Source organism: Gorilla gorilla, chromosome 14, assembly GCF_029281585.2.
Source record: "Gorilla gorilla gorilla isolate KB3781 chromosome 14, NHGRI_mGorGor1-v2.1_pri, whole genome shotgun sequence".
Classification (NCBI taxonomy): domain Eukaryota; kingdom Metazoa; phylum Chordata; class Mammalia; order Primates; family Hominidae; genus Gorilla; species Gorilla gorilla.
In genome coordinates this window covers 25,195,184-25,214,737 of record NC_073238.2, presented here as the reverse complement: position 1 = coordinate 25,214,737, position 19,554 = coordinate 25,195,184, and the positions used below count along the sequence as shown (strand labels likewise).

At 44.2% G+C, this 19,554-nt stretch overlaps 1 non-coding gene and 1 pseudogene across 1 annotated transcript; one reads left to right on the top strand and one right to left on the bottom strand.

Annotated features, from left to right (window-relative positions):
- Positions 1 to 7,065: 7,065 nt before the first annotated feature.
- On the bottom strand, positions 7,066 to 7,187 carry LOC134757099 (small nucleolar RNA SNORA26). The gene has a single exon (XR_010130708.1). It is a non-coding gene; the product is annotated as a small nucleolar RNA SNORA26 (small nucleolar RNA).
- Positions 7,188 to 13,599: 6,412 nt separating this feature from the next.
- On the top strand, positions 13,600 to 14,278 carry LOC101135661 (large ribosomal subunit protein eL42-like; annotated as a pseudogene).
- Positions 14,279 to 19,554: the final 5,276 nt, after the last annotated feature.

Sequence of the window (19,554 nt, the reverse complement as noted above, 5' to 3'; positions counted from 1 at the left end):
AAGGGATGGGGTTTCGCCATGTAGCCCAGGGTGGTCTTGAACCCCTGAGCTTGGGCAATCCACCCACCTTGGCCTCCCAAAGTGCTGGGATTACAGGCATGAGCCACCGTGCCCGGCCCCTGTTCAGAATTCTTGCAATTGTAGTGCAAGAGGGACAAGAATCTGCCTCTGCACACAGTTGCAAAATAATACTGTGGTTCTTTTCTCGTCTAATTTTCATAAACTCTTAACAACAAGCATGTTATTTCTGGAGAAACGAAATCACAGTTTGAATTGAATATAATCTTTATATATAATCTTACAGAGGGACCTTTTGTTCCTGAACTCCTGATAAGAAAGAACTTTTTATGTGACCCGTATCCAACTTGTGCAACTTATCTAAACTAAGCTCACAAATGTATTTTCTCAAATAATACAATACATACTTCATTATAATAGCCTTGAATTTCCAAATAGGTTGAAAACAAAACTCCTTGTGAGTGGGAGGGGTAGTTTTAACCAAAAAATCAATTAAGTGAGAAGATTTGGTGGTGGTGGTGGGATTAGAAATCCTCATTTTGTTTTATTTTGTTCTCATAAGCATTTTAAACTGTCCCTCTGGAATCACGTTTTTTTTGAACTTGCATGGATGGTAGGATTCTTTAAGGTAAGGACCAGGTCCTACTCATCTTTGTTTTCTCAGAAACCAGCATATCATTGGTTGAAATAATTCCCATGAAAACTGCCATTCTCTCTGGTGTGTGGACACAATTTCTAACTGACAGGGATCTGAAGTATGGATTTTCAGTAGCTGCTTACAAGTCACTGCACTGAGTCTGCTTATTACAGAAAACTGCCTGACTCAAAGCTCAGCTAAGCCCCCTTGCTTAGCTGCACCGAACCTTACAGAGCATCCCTGTCTGCACTGACCTTGGCCTCTGCCACTCTCCCAGGACATGTGGTTTGTTTCTCTGAGAAGCAATTGTGGTAATGCCACGTTGGGCAGACAGGCTTCTTCAGTGGTAGACCACAATCAGGAGGAAAGGAACACTCTCTGGGGGACAGCGTTTCACCGGGTGGTTTTCCAGGGATGGTGCGTTGGCAGCACCCATGGTAGGGTGTGTTGGCAGTGTTGGCAGCACCCACACTGGCCGGGCCTGTGCCTCTGCAGGGCTGCGCCCTCCCCAGAAGGCAGTCCCTCCCGCCAGCCTTTCCCTAATGGATTTCCATTTCTGTCGATTGGGGACTTAGACGCCAGCAAGCAATTAGTCCTCATCAGGCAGCAGGAGTTTCCTAAGGGGACTGCCAGCTAGTCTAATTGCTGGCAGCTGTGGGGACACTCAGCTGCCAGGAACAGGCTGTTAACCCCCAGTGTCCCGGGCTCCAAACAGTCTCCTGACCTAGCACAGTTCCTCACTGTGGCATGAGTTTGGAGATGGCTGTTCTTTATCTTGGAATACTCTATTGAGAGATTTGCTTTACTCTTCAAAGACACTTTGAGATAAAGTGTGAAGTGCTCAACCTTGCTCTTTAGCAGGAAAATACCTGAGAGAGGAAAAAGCAAAGGAGGATTTACAACTGGTTTCTAGGCCAGCATGGTAGCTCAGGCCTGTAATCCCAGCACTTTGAGAGGCCGAGGCAGGTGGATCACGTGAGGTCAGTAGTTCAAGAACAGCCTGGCCAACATGGTGAAACCCCAACTCTACTAAAAATTCAGAAATTACTCTGGACACCTGTAATCACAGCTACTTAGGAGACTGAGGCACATGAATTGCTTGAACCTGGTAGGTGGAGGTTGCAGTAAGCCGAGGTCATACCACTGCACTCCAGCCTGGTCGACAGAGAGACCCTGTCTCAAAAAAAAAAATTTTTTTTAATTGTTTCTATTATGGGAATTCTCAAAAACTCACAAAAGTAGAATAAGCCCCCATATACCCCATATATACCCCATATACCTGTCCATCAGCGAATTCTCTACCTTCTGCCATCCTTTTTGGCCTATTCCCCCCACCTCCACTTTTTTTCTTTTTACTAGAGAATTTTTAAGCAAATACCAGACATATCATTTTACTTATAAGTGCTTTAGCATGTCATTCTAATATAGTTTAATACAATTTTTTTTTTTTCAGGCAGGGTCTTGCCCTGTTGCCCAGAGTGAAGTGCAGTAGAGGACAGTGGTTTGATCGTGGCTCACCGCAGCTTCAAACTCCTACACTCAAGCGATCCTCCTGCCATGACATCCTAAGTTAGTAGCTGGGACTACAGGCGTGCACCACCACCCCCAGCTAATTAAAAAAAATTTTTTTTAGAGACACAGTCTTGCTATGTTGCCCAGCCTGGTAAAGATATTTCAAAAAATAACCATAACACAATTACTGCACCCCCAAAAAACAGTTCCTTAATAAACAGTTCCTTAATATCACCCACTATCCAGGCATGTTCACATTTCCACAATGCCTCAAAAATGTCTTTTCAGGCCGGGCGTGGTGGCTCATGCCTGTAATCCCAGCACTTTGGGAGGCCGAGGCAGGCGGGTCACGAGGTCAGGAGATCGAGACCATCCTGGCTAACACGGTGAAACCCCATCTCTACTAAAAATACAAAAAATTAGCCGGGCGTGGTGGCAGGTGCCTGTAGTCCCAGCTACTCGGGAGGCTGAGGCAGGAGAATGGCATGAACCCGGAAGGCAGAGCTTGCAGTGAGCTGAGATCGTGCCACAGCACTCCAGCCTGGGTGACAGAGCGAGACTCCATCTCAAAAAAAAAAAAAAAAGGTCTTTCCAATGAAAAAATGGCCAACATCATTAATCATCAGAGAAATGCAAATTAAAACCACAATGAGGGCCAGGCACAGTGGCTCATGCCTGTAATCCCAGCACTTTGGGAGGCCAAGGTGGGTGGATCACAAGGTCAACAGATCAAGACCATCCTAGCCAACATGGTGAAAGCCCATCTCAACTAAAAATACAAAAATTAGCTAGGCGTGGTGGCACACACCTGTAGTCCCAGCTACTCGGGAGGCTGAGGCAGGAGAATTGCCTGAACCCAGGAAGCAGAGGTTGCAGTGAAGCCAAGATAGTGCCACTGCACTCTAGCCTGGGTGACAGAGTGAGACTCTGTCTCAAAAAAAAAAAAAAACAAAACACACACACGAGATATCATCTCACCCCAGTTAAAATGGCTGTCATCCAAAAGACAGACAATAACAAATGCTGACAAGGATCGAAGATGTGGCGGAAAGGGAACCCTCATACAATGTTGGTGGGAAGGTAAATTAGTACAGCCACTATGGAGAACAGTATGGAGGTTCCTCGACAAACTAAAAATAGAGCTACCACATGATCCAGCAATCCCACTGCTAGGTATACACCTGTGTATTACTCTGTTTTCACACTGCTGATAAAGACATACCCCAGACTGGGAAGAAAAAAGGTTTAATTGGACTTACAGTTCCACATGGCTGGGGAGGCCTCAGAATCATAGTTGGAGGCGAAAGGCACTTCTTACATGGTGGCGGCAAGAGAAAATGAGGAAGAAGCAAAAGCGGAAACCCTTGATAAACCCATCAGATCTCATGAGACTCATTCACTATCATGAGAATAGCATGGGAAAGACTGGCCCCCGTGGTTCAATTACCTCCCACTGGGTCCCTCCCACAAGACATGGGAATCCTGGGAGATACAATTCAAGTTCAGATCTGGCTGGGGAAACAGCCAAACCCTATCAACCCCAAAGAAAGGAAATCAATGTATCAAAGAGATACCTGCACTCTCATGTTTATCACAGCACTATTCACAATAGCCAAGGTTTGGAAGCAACCTAAGCATCCATCAACCGACAAATGAATAAAGAAAATGTGGTACATGTACACAATGGACACGTACTCAGCCAAAAAAAGAATGAAATTCCGTCATTTGTGACACAGATGGAACTGGTGGACATTACATTAAGTGAAATCAGGCACAGAAAGACCAACTGCACATGTCTCACGCATATGTGAGAACTAAAATTTAAAACAAACTCATGGGGATAGAGAATAGAATGATGGTTACCAGAGGCTGGGAACGGTAGTGGTAGGTGTGGGGGTGGAGTGAGGATGGTTAATGGGGGCAAAAATATACTTAGATAGAATAAGATCTAGCACAACAGGTGACTACACTAAACAATAATTTATTGTGTTTATACACACACACACACACACACACACGTATTTTGAGACGGAATCTTGCACTGTTGCCCAGGCTGGAGTACAATGGTGCCATCTCAGCTCAATTCGACCTCTGCCTCCTGGGTTCAAGTGATTCTCCTGCGTTCAAGTGATTCTCCTGCCTCAGTCTCCCAAGTAGCTAGGATTACAGGTGCCTGCCACCATGCCCATCTAATTTTTTTTGTATTTTTAGTAGAGACAGGGTTTCACCGTGTTGGCCAGGCTGGTCTCAAACTCCTGACCTCAGGTGATCCACCTGCCTGGGCCTCCCGAAGTGCTGGGATGACAGGCATAAGCAACCGCACCCAGCCCTATTGTATATTTTTAAATAGATAAAAGAGTATAATTTTCCATGTTCCTAACACAAAGAAATGATAAATGCTCAAGGTGATGGATACCCCACTTACCCAGACGTGATTATTACACATGGTCTACCTTTATCATCACATGCGCCCATGAACATATATACCTATTATGTACCCATAAAAATTAAAAACTAGGCCGGGTGTGGTGGCTCACAACTGTAATCTCAGCACTGTAGGAGGCCAAGGCGGGAAGACTGCATGAAGCCAGGAGTTCCAGACCAGCCTGGGCAACAGAGGGAGATGCTGTCTCCACAAAAAATAAAAAATTAGCCAGGAATGGTGGCGTGCACCTGTAGCCCCAGGAACTCAGGAGGCTGAGGCAGGAGGATCAGTTGGACCCAGGAATTCAAGGCTGCAGTGAGCTATGATCACTCCACCGCACTTCAGCCTGGGCAACACAGCCAGACTCTGTTTCTAAAAATAAAAGACCAAACAACTAAAATAATTAAAATGTCTTTTCAGTTTGTTTGTTTTTTGGGGGGACAGAGTCTCTCTCTGTCACCCAGGCTGGAGTGCAGTGTGCAGCGGCGCAATCTCCGTTCACTGCAACCTCCGCCTCCCAGGTTCAAGTGATTCTCCTGCCTCAGCCACCTGAGTAGCCAGGATTACAGGTGCCTGACACCACACCCAGCTAATTTTTTGTATTTTTAGTAGAGATGGGGGTCTCACCATGTTGGTCAGGCTGGTCTTGAACTCCTGACCTCAGGTATCTGCCCACCTTAGCCTCCCAAAGTGCTGGGATTCCAGGTGTGAGCCACCGCACCTGGCCTTTTCAGTTTGTTTGAATCAGGATGAAATCAAGGTCACCCTGAACTTAGTTGTGATTGCATGACGAGGTCGTCATTTGTCCTACACAATTTTACAGTCTAAATGTGGCAGATTATATCCTCAGTGCTTTTTGTTGTTGTTGTTGTTGTTGTTGTTGTTGAGACGGAGTCTCGCTCTGTCACCCAGGCTAGAGTGCAGTGGCGCGATCTTGACTCACTGCAACCTCCGCCTCCTGGGTTCAAGAGATCCTCGTGCCTCAGTTTCCCAAGTAGCTGGTATTACAGGCACCCACCACCACGCCCAGCTAATTTTTGTATTTTTAGTAGAGACAGAGTTTCACCATGTTGGCCGGGCTGGTCTTGAACTCCTGACCTCAAGTGATCCACCTGCCTTGGCCTCTCAAAGTGCTGGGATTACAGTCATGAGCCACCGTGCCTGGCTGCCTCACAGTGTTCTTTTATGTGCTCCTTTAGCCCCCATATTTTCTATAAACTAGTAGAAAAATTTAGACCATTCATGAGAGTTAGGTTTTTTTTGTTTTGTTTTTGTTTTTCAAGAATACCTTGGGCTGGGCGTGGTGGCTCACACCTGTAATTCTGACACTTTGGGAGGCTGAGGTGAGAGGATCACTTGAGCCCTAGAGTTCAAAACCAACCTGGGGAATAAGACAAAACCCAATCTCTACACAAAATACAAAAAATTAGCTGGGCCTGGTGCCACGCACCAGGTCCTTCTGGTCCCAGCTACTCAGAAGGCTGAGATGAGAGAATCGCTTGAGCCTGGGAGGCGGAGATTGCTGTGAGCCAAGATCGTGCCACTGCACTCCAGCCTGGGTGACAGAGCGACAAAGAAATACAAAGAACAAACAAATAAAAAACCCAAGAATACTTTATAGGTGGTGCTGTGAACTTGCTTTTGCTTTTTATTCAGGAGGCACAAAATCTCTCACTATCCAATAATGTTAGAACTGATCAAAGAGTTCAAATGTTGTCAGCCTGACCCATCTATTCTAAAGTTCCCTATTAACATTTCACCCAATAATTTTAGCAGATATTGATAATCAGTGGCTAGAATGATTTTGTTAGGGTTTACTAAATGGTAGCATTCTAACGCTTTCATTCCTTTGGCATATATTAGCTATAGTTCTTCTATAGAGAAGAATTCCCCCGTCATGTTTGCAAAGGCAGGATAAATACTTGATTCCTTCCCCTTATTGGTATCAAATTAATGAGTTGCTTCCTTAAGCACCTTTAACTATGAAAATATTTTTGGAATATCATTATGAACTCATGGATTTTTCTATGTTTGATGTGTTTCAATCTTTGCAGTCCTACTTTCTAAAGCTAAAGTTATCCCAAGTTTAACCAATGATAGCCTTTTCTACTGGGCATGATGCCTCGCGCCTGTAACCCCAGCACTTTGGGAGGCTGAGGTGGGCAGATCACTTGAGGCCAGTAGTTTGAGACCAGGCTGGGCAACATGACAAAAGCCCCTCTCTATTAAAAATACAAAAAAATTAGCGGGGCGTGGTGGCGTGTGCGCCTGTAGTTCCATCTACTCGAGAGGCCGAGGCAGGAGAATCACTTGAACCCGGGAAGTGGAGGCTGCAGTGAGCCAAGATCACGCCACTGCACTCCAGCCTGGACAACAGAGTGAGACTGTCTCAAAATTAATAATAATAAAACAATAATAAAATAATAGCCTTTTCAAATTTGTTCTGTTAGGACCCCTGCTCCTTTTTTTTTCCAGCTGTGACTCCAGACAGGATCCAAAGAGAAGTTTTACAATCTCTTCTTTGGGTTTTAAGGAGACTGGCTTCACCCTTCTGTGTTAGCCTCTTAAAGCATTGCATCAGCCTTAAAGGGGTGCAGGAAAGGGTCATGTGCCCTTCTGAGTTGCCCTACTAGTCTTTGACATTCTTCTGTCCCGTGCTTGGAATAATTGTTTTCCAAGGTGCCATGTTCCTTTCAGTAGAACTTTGAATTACGGTGTTCCTTACTAACAGATTGTCATTGCTTCTTGTCCAGCTTATTATGTTTAAGGAGACAGTGAACCTGTATTAAATTCAGTCTGGTATCAGTATCCTACAAATGTAAATACATCCTTGCCCATCTTAAACTTCTTCCTTCCTGCCCCAAAGGAACCAGAGTCTAAAATATGCTTTTGATGTCTTTACTTCCATTATTGCCTCACTCTCTCCAACCTTCAGCCTCATCCCCTCTGTGGGTGAATCAGAGATGCCCACCACTGCCTCCCGGTCCCCTATCTTATCTCCTCAACTGTACTGAAGGAGGTATTATTATTGTTCCATTTTATAGATGGAGAAACTGAGGTCTAGGAAGTTCACATATATGCTAAAAGAGTTAATAGTGTACTGAGCTAAAAGGGTTAATAGGGTACTTGGGACAGCAAGAATGACCTTTCTTACTCATTTTGAATCTTCCACAATGCTGAACACAGAGTATGTCCTCGCTAAGGTTGCAACTGAATTATCACCATGCCACATACTTGGTGGTGACGTGCCTTCTCCGCTCTTCATCAATCCCTCATCCAGGCACTTTTTCTCCTGCACCAAAGAAGCTTCATCCCACAACCAATTCATAGAACTGGAATAAAATAAAACTCTGATTGGTTCTGTTCCGAAGAAGCCATGCTTTAAGGAAGAAAAATCGTGCCTGGAAGAGCTGTCAGCTTCATTACGGGCCCTGCAGCCAGCCACGTGGGAGAGCAGTCCAATCCTGGAGAAGGAGCGGGTTAATGACCAAAACCCCTCCCGTAGCACACCTGAGCCCCCCCCCCACCCACACATGGTGTTCTCAGAAGCCACACGATGGGGGAAATCTTTTCTCAGTTCCTTAATATTTCAGAAACAATATGCCACTAGCGATTTCTCATCTTTTCTAATTCTCTGAGGAAGATTATTTCAGAGAACCAAATAAGAGGTCCATATAGTAGGGCAGAGTGAGCTCAAGAAAAACCCTCTGCACACCCCGATGGTTGTGGATGCTGTCTCAGCAGTGGGGAGACCTCAGGAGAAGTGGGTAAAAACACTACAGGTCCTCCACATGGGAGGCGTGGACCCCAGAGAGGAGCTTCAGAACTAACCCCCATTCGTGCTTCTTTGTTGAGTTTATACTCACATGTTTTGCCCATTGGCTATCTTGGTCTGTCTTTGTTCTGTAGTTGAAGTAGTTGAAGTCTTTACACGCTGAGAATATTATATCAGCCTAGCCAGGGTGTTTGGGGTTCTTAGAGTTGAATAAACTACCCAAATTAGCTTAAGAGGGAACTTGGCCGGGGACGGTGGCTCATGCCTGTAATCCTAGCACTTTGGGAAGCCGAGGCAGGTGGATCACCTGAGGCCAGAAGTTTGAGACCAGCCTGGCCAACATGGTGAAACCCTGTCTCTACTAAAAATACAAAAATTAGCTGGGCGTGATGGTGAGGGGCCTGTAATCCCAGCTACTAGAGAGGCTGAGGCAGGAGAATCACTTGAACATGGGAGATGGAGGTTGCAGGGAACTGAAATCCTGCCACTACACTCCAGCCTGGGTGACAGAGTAAGACTGCCAAAAAAAAAGAAAAAGAAAGGAAGGAAGGAAGGAAGGAGAAAAGAGGGAACTCATTGACTCCATAACTGGAAGCCCAAGAGTAGATCTACACTCAGGTGCAACAGGATCCAGGGACCCTAACAATAACTCAAACCTTTCTCTCCATTTACCTTTCACCTTCCCTCATCTCTGTTTGCCTTGATGCCATCCTTCTGCAGTTAGCTTTTCCTTCTGTAGCCAGAATCATCGGCAACCACAGGACACCTCAGTCCTTCAAGCTTTGTCAACCCAAAGGTAAGGTCCATTCTTCTTGAGCTCCAAAGCCAAAAGGAGACTCTTCTTAGGGAAAGGGGATGCTGAACAACCCAAAACAGCAGATGCTCAGTACACTATTAACCCTTTTAGCATATATGTGAACTTCCTAGACTTCAGTTTCTCCATCTATAAAATGGAACAATAATACCTACAAGTAGTCGTTAGATAATGCATGTAAAATGCTTAGCACCATTCCCAGAACATAATAACCCCTATATTCATGCTGGCTCTTGTCATTATTTTTATCATATGCCTTTCCTAGATGGGTCATCTTTTAATTCTACTTATGATATCTCCCACTGAGTAGAACTTAAAGTTTTTTCTGTGACCAAACCTAAAAATATTTTCTTTATGGCTTCTGGGTGATGTCTTGTATAGGAGAGACTTCCCCACACCAACATTACAAAAACATCCTCTTACATCTCCTTCTAGTATTTTTGTAGATTTATTTATTTATTTATTTGAGATGGAGTCTCACTCTGCCGCCCAGGCTGAAGTACAGCGGCGCGATCGCAGCTCACTGCAGCCTTGACCTCCCCAAGCTCAGGTGATCCTCCCACCTCAGTTTTTGTATTTCTAGTAGAGACAGTTTCATCATGTTCCACAGGCTGGTCTCGAACTCCTGGGCTCAAGCTATATATATATATATATATATATATATCTGGCTCTGGCTCTTCTCCCACAAGCTATTATTCCAAAACCATTTTTTTGTTTTGTTTTTGTTTTTTGTTTTTTTGAGACAGAGTCTTGCTCTGTAGCCCAGGTTGGTGCAGTGGCGTGATATCCGCTTACTGCAACCTCCACCTCCCAGGTCCCAGTTCAGGCAGTTCTCCTGCCTCAGCCTCCCGAATGGCTGGGATTACAGGCACGCACCACCATAGCCAGCTAATTTTTGTATTTTTAGTAGAGATGGGGTTGCACCATGTTGGCCAGGCTGGTCTTGAACTCCTAACCTCGTGATCTGCCTGCCTCGGCCTCCCAAAGCACTGGTATTACAGGCGTGAGCCACTGTGCCCAGCCTCCAAATAAACTTTTAAATCAGCTTATAAAGATACAATTTTAAATGAGTTGTATTTCATCTTAAAATTGGATTGAATTTGTGGATCAGTTTGGAAAGAATTAGCATCTTCATAAGAATGAGCTTTCCTGACTAGGAAGCAATGCAGAGCTCCATTGATTCAGACATTCTTCATGTTCCTGAGTTTTAGAGAATAAACATAACAAGGAAAATAAACATAACACATTCACTCTTATTCCTAGTCCTAAATATTTTATGGTTTTGGTGGGCTTTTGTTTTGCTATTAAATAAAATTTTATTGCCATTAAGTTTTCTAATTTATCGTTATTGCCTTATTATTACTATTTTTTTTGAGACAGAGTCTCATTCTCCCAAAGTGCTGGGATTAGAGGCATGAGCCACCGCACCCAGCCTGCCAATGCTATTAATATATTCGTGTTTTACTCATAACTGGTTATCCTGTTGTGCTCTTTTTATATGAACAATTTTCCATTTTTAGTTGAATTATTCTGTTTTCTTTTCTTCTGTCATCCAGGCTGGAGTGCAGTGGCATGATCAAGGCTCACTGCAGCCTTGACCTCCTGGGCTCAAGTGATCCTCCCACCTCAACCTCCCGAGTAGCTGGGACTACAGGCATCCGTCGCCACACCCAGTTAATTTTGTGTGTGTGTGTGTGTGTGTGTGTGTGTTTGTAGACAGTGTCTAACTGTGTTGCCCAGGCTGGTCTCAAACTCCTAGGCTCAAGTGGCCAGCCCGCTAGGCCTCCCAAAGTGCTGGGATTACAGATGTGAGCCACTGCACCTGGCTAGTTGATTCTTACGATTTCATAAATAACCAGTCGTATCATCTGTAAGCAATAAGTTTGTCATTTCTTTTTATAAACTTAGTTTGCTCTCCTTATTTCTCGCAGCAGCTAGGGCCTACAGTAAGATACTGACTAGTAGTAGTGCTACGCAGCATCCTCGTCCCATTCTTGACTTTAAGGAGAATGGCTTGTGTTTTCACCTTTCAGTGTGGTTGCTGCTGTTTACTTCTTTATCAGAGTGAAGAAGTTTCCCTATATTCCTTTTTTTTTTTTTTTTTTTTTGAGATGGAGTCTTGCTCTGTCATCCAGGCTGGAGTGCAGTGGCTCAATCTTGGCTCATTGCAACCTCTGCCTCCTGGGTTCAAGTGATTCTCCTGGCTCAGCCTCCCGAGTAGCTGGGATTACAGGTGCCGGCCACCATGCCTGGCTAATTTTTGTATTTTTAGTAGAGACGGGCGTTTCACAATATTGTCAGGCTGGTCTCGAACTCCTGACCTCAGGTGATCCACCCGCCTTGGCCTCCTAAAGTGCTGGGATTACAGGCGTGAGCCACTGCACCTGGTCCTTTATATTCCTAGGTTACTAAGAATTTTTTAGGACTGATTGTTGCATCTATTGAAATAACTTTGTTTTTCTACGCTTATCTATTAATATAGTAAACTGCATTTGTAGTAGATTTCACACTTTTATGTCTCCCTACCTATTAATTGTTAATTGATTACTGGATTTGATTTGCTAATACATTATCTGGCATTTTAAATCAATGTTTATAATTTTCTTTTTAGTGTATCTTTGCCCAATTTTGCTATCAAGGTTATGCTAACCTTGTAGAATGAATTGAAATTCTTTCCACTTTTCCTTCTATTCTCTGGAGCAGTTGAATAACAAAAAAAGTGTGTTACCTATAACTTTTTGGAAGTTTCGATAGAATTTACCTATTAAACATGAAATTTGCTTGGAATATTTTGGGGAATAAATCTGACTATATTTCAATTTTTTCTTTTTTTCTTTTTTTTTATTTTTTGAGAGGAAGTCTCACTCTTGTCCCCCAGGCTGGAGTACAATGGCACGATCTCAGCTCACTGCAACCTCTGCCTCCTGGGTTCAAGCAATTCTCCTGCCTCAGCCTCCCGAGTAGTTGGGATTACAGGCACCCGCCACCATGCCCAGCTAATTTTTGTATTTTTAGTAGAGACAGGGTTTCACCATGTTGGCCAGGCTGCTCTCAAACTCCTGACCTCGTGATCCACCTGCCCCAGCCTCCCAAAGTGCTGGGATTACAGGCGTGAACCACCGCACCTGGCCACTCAATTTTTTCTATTTTTGATTAATTTATGTTTTCCAAACAAAATTCTTTCAAACTATCATCTGTATTTTCAAATGTATTATTAAACTTACTTACTTGATCTTTTAATTTTTTTTAAAGAATTTCATGTCTCTAGTTGTCATTGCCTTGTCAAATTCTATTATTTCCAATAGGGTTTACCTTATTATTTTAAAGCTATATTGCTCAATTCATAAAGAATTATATCTTAATTAATATCTTTTATTAATATAAATATCTATTTTAGTCCCATTAATGCTTTTTGTTGTATCTATTGCAAGTCCTGCTTTCTTTACTTTTCCTTCTCTTTGTCCATCCTATATTTTCAGACCTGCTGTGAAATTTCTGTTTTGGATGTACTTCATGTAAAAAGCATAACTTTTTAAACGCAATGTAGGTTTCTTTGTATTTCAATAGAACTTGGTCTATTTAACTGTTTTATTTAGCCTATTTAAATTTTTAATGCTCCTCGATATGACTGGTGTAATTTTTAATATCTTCATGTTTTCTATTTAGATATATGTCTTGTAAAAAGCTTATAACTTTTTAATGCAATCTGAGATTGTACTTTAATAGAACTTAATCTATTTAAAATTTTAATGATCCTTGATATGGCTGGTCTAATTTTTAATATCCTCATATTCTCTGTTCATCTTGCTTTTTATGGTTTGGCTTTTTTCCCCCTTCTGTGTTTTGCTGCTTTGATCTGATTTTCCTTATTCCTTTCCCCCTCAGTTTAGTAGTTCCACTCCATCTTGCTATTCTACTGACTATATTAGTTTGACTTATTTTTTGTAGCTGCCCAGAAAACTCTGTTTACCAATTAAGTACTTAACAAATTATCTTGCTGAAAATGACAACTACAATAGCAATGACATCCACAAAATGATCGAAACCTTCTAAATCTGCTTCATTTCTCTGGCATCATCTAAAGTAGAATTGAAAGCTCAGAGTTTCAAAATTCTCCAACTTAACGTTGCCCTCTCGATTCTCTTGCTGCCCACTCACTGGAACTCTGCCGTCTTGCTTAACCTTTCTTCCCACACACTGCCCACAACATTCCATATTTGGATGCTTTTCTTTGAAATGAAATTCTCTCATTATCCATCTTATCACCTAGGTCACTCCAAAGCTGAGACAGTCTCTATCCACTCAGATTTAAAGGTGGAAAACATAAAAGTGGACTCAAAAATTCATTCATTCTACTATCGCATTTGAGATTAAGAAAAAAAAAAATTGCCTTCTGTGCCAATAGCGATCCTGCAAACATGGTGAATGTTCCTAAAACCCACAGGACTTTTTTTTTTTTGAGAGAGTCTCGCTCTGTTTTGTTCGCTTGTTTGCTTGTTTTTTGAGACAGAGTCTCACTCTGTCGCCCAGGCTGGAGTGCAGTGGTGAGATCTAAGCTCACTGCAATGTCCACCTCCTGGGTTCAAGCGATTCTTCTGCCTAGGCCTCCTGAGGGGCTGAGATTGCAGGCACCCAACACCGCGCCTGGCTGATTTTTGTATTTTTAGTAGAGATGGGGTTTCACCATGTTGGCCAGGCTGGTCTCAAACTCCTGACCTCAAATGATCTGCCCACCTTGGCCTCCCAAAGTGCTGGGATTACAGGCGTGAGCCACCATGCCTGGCCAACCCGCAGGACTTTCTGTAAGAAGTGTGGCAAACACCATCCCCACCAAGTGACACAATACAAGAAGGACAAGGATTCTCTGTATGCCCAGGGTGAGTGGGTTATGACAGGAAGCCGAGCGGCTATGGTGGGCAGACTAAGCCGATTTTTTGGAAAAAGGCTAAAACTACAAAGAAGATTGTGCTAAGGCTTGAGTGCATTGAGCCCAACTGCAGATCTAAGAGAATGCTGGCTATTAAAAGATGCAAGCATTTTGAACTGGGAGGAGGTAAGAAGAGAAAGGGCCAAGTGATCCAGTTCTAAGTGTCATCTTTTGTTTTATTATGAAGACATAATAAAATCTTGAGTTTATGTTCAAAAAAGAAAAAGGAAAAAATTCATTCAACTAATATTGAACTTACTGAGCACGTACTATGGCCGGATACTGTTCTTGGTAGTGGGGGTATAACAGTGAACAAGATGGGAGTAGGGAGAGTACACAGATAATAACAAGTACATCAACACACAATTACATAATCTAATGTCAGGTGGTGACAGGTGCTAGGAGGAAAAATAAAGAAGAGAGAGGTGACAGGTGGTGAAGAGGGTGCTGTTTTAGATGCGGTGGTGAGGGAAGGCATATCTGAGGAGGGAACATTCAAGCAAAGCCCAGATATTTGCAAGGCCCTTGGATGGGAGGGGACTGGCCTGCTCAAGGAGCAGCAGGGACTCGAGGAGCAACAGGGAGGGCTGGGAGGCAAATTCAGGGGGAGTCAGAGGCCAGGGCCGGGACTATCTGGGAGGCCATAGTAAAGATTTTGATTTTGATTTTTAATTTAATAAAAGTCATTGGAAGTCATTGGAAAGTTTTGTCCTGGGCAGTGCCATTCCCTGACTCATGCTCTGGAAAGATCAATCTAGCTGCTGTGCGTAGAGTCAGTTGCCAGGGCCTGAGTGGACACAGAAGAGCCAGTTAGGAGACAACTTCTGCAGAGAAGACGCGGGGCCTTGGTGGCTTAGACAGGCGGCCCCGGCGTTGCGGGGGAGAAGTGGCGGGATACGGCAGACACACGTTTCATGTTAGGCTGATGGCGTGGAGGTAGAATGGGAGAGAAAGAATTAGGGATGACTTCAAAGGCTTTTACCCCAGTAAAAGGAGGATAGCATTTACTCAAGAAAAAAAAGGGGCAAGAAAAGCCGGCTGCATGAAAACTGAGTTGCCGCGTGCGTGGTTTGCATCTGCCCAAAGAGGGTGGTGACAGGAAAAGTCACAAAAGGCAGTGTGAAGGCATCTTCCGTTAGTGCATGACTAGCAACAGCAAGCTCATTCAGGTAAACGTGAGGAAAACTAGAGAACCAGTCCCCAACCAACTCTGACTAGTTCCTGGGAGCTGGCCAGTAAATGAGGCTCTGCTACTCAAGACTAAGTTTGTGGTTTTCCTATGGCTTCTCTTAAAAATCAGTTTTATATGGGCCATGTGTGGTGGCTCACACCTGTAATCCCAGCACTTTGGGAGGCCGAGGTGGGCAGATCATGAGGTCAGGAGTTCGAGGCCAGCCTGAGCAACATGGTGAAACCCCATCTCTACTAAAAATACAAAAACAATTAGCCGGGCGTGGTGGTGCACGCCTGTAATCCCAGCTACTCAGGAGACTGAGGCAGGAGAATCGCTTGAACCTGGGAGACAGAGGTTGTAGTGACCCGAGATCACACCACTGCACTCCAGCCTGGGTGACAGAGTGAGACTCTGTCTCAAAAAACAATAATAATAATTTTTATGTCCTTTGAATCAGCGTCTAACCGTACCACATTATTTTTTGTCTTAAAAGTCCCCTCTTAGTAATGCAATTTTCCTTGGAGGTCAGTTAAAACTCATATGCTATCATATGCCTTGCAGCAGCTGCTGGACTCCCAGATGTCACGCGCCCACTCAGGACCTTCAGTCCAGGCTCCTTTTTGCCCTCCCTTTTGGTGGTTTATCACAAACAAATATCCTCAAAATATTCTATTGCTGTCAAATCTAACAAAATTATTGATATAGCCAGCTTTGGGACTGTCACTTTCCAAAGACAATAAATCACTTACAATGTCATGGTCTAAATAAAACAGATTGGTTACTCACCGCAAACACATAAATCTAAGTTGGCCAGGCACAGTGGCTCACGCCTATAACCCACCACTTTGGGAGGCCAAGGTGGGCGGATCACTTGAGGCCAGGAGTTCGAGACCAGCCTGTCCAACATGGCAAAACCCTGCCTCTACTAAAAATACCAAAAACGTTAGCTGGGTGTGGTGGTGCACATCTGTAGTCCCAGCTACTTGGGAGGCTAAGGCACGAGAATCGCCTGAACCCAGGAGCGGGAGGTTGCAATGAGCCGAGAATGCGCCACTGCACTCCAGCCTGGGCAACAGAGAGAGTCTGTCTCAAAATAAATGAACACATAAATAAATAAATCTAATATTGATTCCTTCATGTTTCACTTAATGAGCCATGCAAGAGGATCATATTTTAAATGAATTGTAATGTGAGTTATTCACATGGTTTTAAAAATACGCTCTTGTTACATACAAACAATCTGCGTAGGACGCGTCTCCTTTTGCCTGGACAAGATATAAGCTGTTAACTTTGGGATTCGCAGAAGAACTCTTTGGCGCAAGGCAGAGGCCACTCGTTATTACCGAACTAAAGGGTTTCCAAAGGCCAGCCGCAGGTAGGCGGTGTGCAGTACCATGAACTGCCCTAGTTAAAAGTTTGTATAAATTAATAGGAAAAACACTAAAACTCAATAGAAAAATGGGCCCAGTGTGTAAACAGGTAATTCCAAGAAAGTACACAAGTAACTTTAAAAACCATTAAAAGTGGTCAGCTGGGCCGAGCATGGTGGCTCATGCCTGTAATCTCAGCCCTTTGAGAGGCTGAGGTGGGAGGATTGCTTGAGCTTGAGCCCAGGAGTTCAAGATCAGCAAACACAGTGAAACTCTGTCTCTACAAAAAATACAAAAATTGGCCGGGCATGGTGGTACACGCCTGTAGTCCTAGCTACTTGGGAGACTGAGGCAGGAGAATTGCTTGACCCTAGGAGGTCAAGGCTGCAGTGAGCCATGATTGTGCCACTGCACTCCAGCTTGGGTGACAGAGCGAGACCCTGTCTCAAAAAAACAAAAATAAAATATAAATAAAATACAAATGGTCAGCCAAAGTGATAATCCAGAAATGTAAACTAAAACAATATGAAACAGCATTTTAGGCATTCTAATTAAAGACAATAATAATAATTTTGGGGAGAGTAGAATTCAATTTTCATACACAGTGGCAGGGGAGTAAATCAGTACAAATGTGAAAAGCACTTTGGAAATCCTTAAAATGCAAACCATTTGATCTAGAAATTCCCCTTCTGGGAATCTATTTTAAGGAAAGTTTTAAGCAATAGAAAATTTTGTATTAAAAAAGACCATCAAGTTATTTCTAATAGCAAATATAACTGAAGACAACTTTACTACTTAACAATAGGAAATTGGATAAAGAAGTTACAGTCCTGTGTATCCATATAATCAAATATGATGCTGCCGTTTAAAGTGATGTCTCTGAGCCATTTTGCTTTTGACAAACTCTTTCAAAACTTAGCTCTCCAACTTTCCGACATCTACCTAACACCTAGATTTCCTGTCTCTAGATGTACCATGATAAATTCAGACTTTCTCCTGCTGCAGACATTTAGGTTATTTCCAAGGTTTTTTCCCTTTTAAACAGCACTCAAGCAAGCATTTATGTGAATATTCAGATGTACACTAAAGACCAAGAAACATCTTGAAAGATAGTTTCGCTGGGCACGGTGGCTCACGCCTGTAATCCCAGCACTTTGGGAGGCCAAGGCGGGCGGATCACGAGATCAGGAGTTCGAGACCAGCCTGGTCAACATAATGAAACCCCGTCTCTACTAAAAATACAAAAATTAGCCAGGCATGGCGGCATATGCCTGTAGTCCCAGCTACTCGGGAGGCTGAGGCAGGAGAATTGCTTGAACCCGGGAGGCAGAGGTTGCAGTGAGCCGAGATCATGCCACTGCACTCCAGCTTGGGCGACAGACTCAGACTTTGTCTCAAAAAAAAAGCCGGGCGCAGTGGCTCACGCCTGTAATCCCAGCACTTTGTGAGGCTGAGGCGGGCGGATCACAAGGTCAAGAGATGGAGACCATGCTGGCTAACATGGTGAAACCCCACCTCTACTAAAAATACAAAAATTAGCTGTGCGTGGTGGTGTGTGCCTGTAATAATCCCAGCTACTCGGGAAGCTGAGGCAGGAGAATGGCTTGAACCCGGGAGGCAGAAGTTGCAGTGGGCCAAGATCGCGCCACTGCACTCCAGCCTGGTGACAGAGTGAGACTCCATCTCAAAAAAACAAAACAAAACAAAAGAAAGACACCTTCAGAGCAATTCTGGTCTGGGGACCTTGTTGAGAGTGGCTGGGTCCCCAGGCCAGTCCCACAAGCCCACTGAGAGCTGCAGCTGCACAGGTCTTTCCAGAACTGGAAGCAATATTCACAGCCACACTCATTATCACAACTCCCAGGACTTCAAATTTGTATCAAAATTTTCATGTTTATCTTCCCTAAAGTCTGCATAAACAAATCCAGAAACTGCTCAGGGACAAACTTATTTGCTCCTGGGAAGAGAAATCCCTCCCAGGCATGTGCAGGCAGGCTTGCCACAGGGGACAAGGAGCTAACGGAAGTTTTGTCCAGGAGTAACGAACGCCCACGTCTAGTTGAAGATGCAAAGGAAAACAGATAGACAAACATGATTACCCAGCGTGGGCCCTGGGCAGGACACCACAGTGACTGCCTCATAGCCACCTACATACTTTTTGGTTGGTTTGTTTCTTGTTGTGGCCAACTGTTCTGCCCCACCCTCCACCACTGTCACTAATTCAAACCAGGAGGGCCAAGGAGGGAGGTGACAGCGGAGAGGGTGTAGGCTGGGTTTGGTTGTGTTCTTTTTTTGTTTTGAGACAGAGTCTCACCCTGTGTCCAGGCTAGAGTGTAGTGGTGCCATCTCGGCTCACTGCAACCTCTGCCTCCTGGGTTCAAGCGATTCTCCCGTCTCAGCCTCCCAAGTAGCTGGGATTATAGGCATGCTCCATCATGCCCCGTTAATTTTTGTATTTTTAGTAGAGACGAGGTTTTGCCATGTTGGCCAGGATGGTCTCGAAATCCTGACCTCAAATAATCCACCGGCCTGGGCCTCCCACAGTGCTGGGATTACAGGTGTGAGCCACCGCACCCAGCCAGTTTTATTTTGTTCTGTTTTGATAGCAGAACTCCCTGTTACAACAGGAGCCTAAAGCAACAATCTATTAGTTAGACTCTGGGGGCAAGTAATAACCACCAGCTCAGTGAAAGACAGCCTAGAATCCACTCACCGGCTTGGAGGCAGGAGGTGGGTGACAGTTTAGCATGAGGACAGCTGGCTCCTTCTCGCATGTGACAGTCTTGTGAGCCTATTATGGAGTCTTCAAGCTCCATCAGGCAGAAGGGGGGCAGCTTCTGCTGGAAGGGGCACTCTGTGGGTTGGGGATACAGCAAGCTCCAGGTCATCCAGATCTCTCCGC